We start from the raw sequence: 3551 nt of genomic DNA on the forward strand, positions 1-3551 counted from the left end.
ATTTAATAAGAACACAAATTCATTGATTTGCACGGTTACCATTGGCTGGAGACCCAAAGTCTCCCCTGTTACATGAAGTCACATGACTCATTCTTGGGTAGTGTGGTATGCTGGGGGCCGATCGTCAGGTTTGCCAACCCTCAGGCCATCAGCGCTGCTAAAATGAACAGGTGGAGCCACACTGAAGAGAGGCATCTGAAAAACACATGAAAAAGGATCCACACCAATCTATGTTTCAAGAGTTTTTCAAGATGAGAAATCTTTTTCATTTGAATGTTCATTAACCTGCACCTCATTGGAGTTCAGTGGAGGTGCAGACAGTTCTGTGGTGTATTCTGGGGGCAGATCTTGAGGTTTGCCGCTTCTCCAACCATCAGCACTGCTGTGTGGAGGTGCTGACGGTTGGAAGGTGGGGAAAGAGGGGGGCAGCTGGCTTGAAAAGGGTACCGCCTGATACAAATACAAACATGTAAAGTTCAGTGTGGAGTCTACTATATGACTGACGTTGGCAGTAAAAGTGATGCCTGGAATATTTATCACAGCTATATACTCACGTCATTGTTAGAAAAGCAGGTGGCTTTGCAGGCAAACACAGACACACATATGGAGACAATGAACTCCAGTAACGACAACACCAGCATCACTCCAGCAATCCCCCGTGTCCTGCTCTGTTGTAGGGGGAAATAAAACATATGAAGCTGAAATAGAACACAACGGCTGCAGGACTGCTCAAAATGATTACATCATGTATGTTACAGACTGCATGTAGTAAAAGAGCTATACAGACCAAGAACATTGACCTATTCCTCTGACAATCAAGATAGTCGTCATAGTGATCATCATAGACTTGACCATAACTGCAGCTGTAATAAGGGTGTATTGAGATAAAGAAATCAAAGCTATGTAGAATGATGGCAATTCCAGCAGTTATGGTGCTTGTAATATTCATCCACAGCGATGCCTTGACCTGCATGAGAAATACGGAAACAACATGTGGCCATCAAGCAAAGGATACTTTAGTTCAATAGATTTGAAGTCTAAAACAAATGCATGGAAATATGGCTCATATGATTCACTGTCCTTTATAATGAGGTATTGAAGAGTGTTGAAATACTCACCAAACACTGATTGAGCTTCTTATTGGCTCTAACAGTAAGAGAGCCTGCAGTGATGTACTGAAAGACAAGCAGTAGTAAACCTTAATGTCATGATACTGAAAAACAAAATGTAGATACTATTTATATAGTAATAGATGATTGAAATGTATATAGTAACAGGATATATGTATATTAGATTATTCTATATATTAATGAACATAATAAGGATGGGCATTACTCAAACAACGAACATGAATTAAAGGTATGGAATAGGGCATGCATAATTGAATTCATCTCACAATGATGGCTCCCCAGAACATGATCCCAGAGAAAGATGATATTGTTGATGCATAGAATGCAGTTGTGATGCCAAACAAAAATACAACCACACCAGTCATTATTTGAATTGTCTGGAAAAAATAAATGTTTTAGAAACATTACGAACAATACATTCAGAACCACTCCTTGCTCCTTGACAGTTGATAGAGAAACAATTGGCAATTTCTTGTAATTCAGTTATTAGTCATAAGAGCCAGTAATAATTTGTTATCATGGACTCACTCCCAGGGCAGCTGGTTCTACTTTTAGGAATTCCCCAAGCCGAGAGGAGACTGGTGGAACAACTCCGCTCTGGGGTGAAGTGGCACTTTGGGTACCTTGTTGTGGGTACACATGGGTGACGACCAGAAAGCCATTGGAAGAAGGACAAATGTTGTTCATCGTTTGTGATGGACCTAAAACCTAACATACAGTTTCCAGAGTACATTGTGAAAGGTAGAAAAGCATAGATGTATAACATTTTAAAACATTATTAACTTATAACCGAGAAAATGTTCAGGAAGGGGAACTTTTATACACACAATATTGACCTATTCTTCCTTCCTCTTTTCTATCCTCATGTTATGGGGCCGTTCTTTTTGTTTGGCTTATAACTACTTACACTACTACTACTACAAATCTTCTCTGTCAGTAACTGCGGCAAAGATATATAAAAAAAAATTACAAACTTCAAAGATTTGTCCCACTTTAGGCTGAATCAATAGCCTATCTGTAATCGATTTTTGATTTAGTCTACCTTTCATTTTACACGGTGCTTTTGATTATAATTCTAAATAACCTGATTAACACAGCACCAAATGAGCTGACAAATATAAAGACATGAACACACCTTTTATGTAGCATATTTTGGGAAAGCTCACATGTTTACCTCCGCCTCAAAATCCTTTAATAATCACTGCAACGTATAATTCGTATGTTCTTTCTACATACGGTAACGGTAGCCAACTGTCTTATCATTTTATCAAACTCTCTTACTTTGTCTGACACTAACGCATTCAGTCAACAAAAAAGCAACACTTACTTTTGACGAACTCTGAACATAGAAGCAAACAGATGTTTCTGTGAGGACAGACAAACAGCGTTACCTTGAGTACGCCCTGCGCAAACAATAATCTCAACCGTATTCTCCTCTGGCTTCCTTGACGACGGCAGTAGGGATGAGCGCTTCCCAGGTCCCTTGGGTGTTGTTACTGATGTTGTGCACTAGTGGAAAAAAGTAGGTGATGTAACATTGCCCTCTATTGGTAAGTACTAATATTGTACAGTGAGAGGTTCCTCTCCTCTGATGTACCATATTAGGAACACAAATGTAAAACACATCTAATCGATATTACATGGAGTGTATACTGAAGTAATCTACTAAAGGTAACATTCAATTTATTGAGCAGCAATGCAATGTCACATTGCTTTTACATTTGAATGCACACCTTAATATATTTTATGTAAATACATGTAAACTGTAATTACTATTGTCACTCATATTGGACAGACATTCACCCTCTTCAATCACACAAATCACACTTCATCCATAATTCCTCCAGGTATTATGTTTGCAGGGACGTGCAGTGAGGTTCGGAGCTGGTGAGGCACAGAAACCGGAAGTGATTACGTCATTTTGAGCTCTAGTTTAAACTATATATATAAAATGTATATATACATGTATATATGTCTATGGTTTTAAAATTGTCATTTGATCAGAACTGAAAAAACGTTGTTTTATTGGCTAATACCATTATTTGAAAAACGATTGTTTTTTTATTGTATTATGAGGAATTATTAATAAGATATTAATAGTTGCAAGCTAGTGTATGTAGCCCTCCCACCAATGATATGGCTCATTTCATTTTGTCTGGAGAAAATATAACTACGGTGGTGGGATGCTAATTTAAATTACCATTTAACCAACTCGGACAGCTTCGAAAAAACAATTCCATATTTATTTACACAACATATTAACAACAGTTAAACACCGCATACATAGCACACAATACCAAAATGTTCTACTGGCCAGTATAATTTAAAGTTGGTGCACTTTCGTTGGAGCTCATAACCGTCAGTTTGAGGTGAAACAAAATGAATCCACTCACGATTATCAGTATAGATCAGTGGAAATCC

At 38.0% G+C, this 3551-nt stretch overlaps 1 pseudogene across 1 annotated transcript; it reads right to left on the reverse strand.

The window, feature by feature from the left end:
- Nucleotides 1–302: 302 nt before the first annotated feature.
- On the reverse strand, nt 303–1817 carry LOC308380068 (membrane-spanning 4-domains subfamily A member 4A-like; annotated as a pseudogene). The gene is made up of 6 exons: nt 1659–1817; nt 1397–1507; nt 1119–1175; nt 788–967; nt 555–668; nt 303–450 (listed from the first exon to the last, which is right to left on the reverse strand). The product of its transcript is annotated as a membrane-spanning 4-domains subfamily A member 4A-like (transcript).
- Nucleotides 1818–3551: the final 1734 nt, after the last annotated feature.

The sequence above is a fragment of the Sprattus sprattus genome (genome assembly GCF_963457725.1).
Source record: "Sprattus sprattus genome assembly, chromosome: 19".
NCBI lineage: Eukaryota > Metazoa > Chordata > Actinopteri > Clupeiformes > Clupeidae > Sprattus > Sprattus sprattus.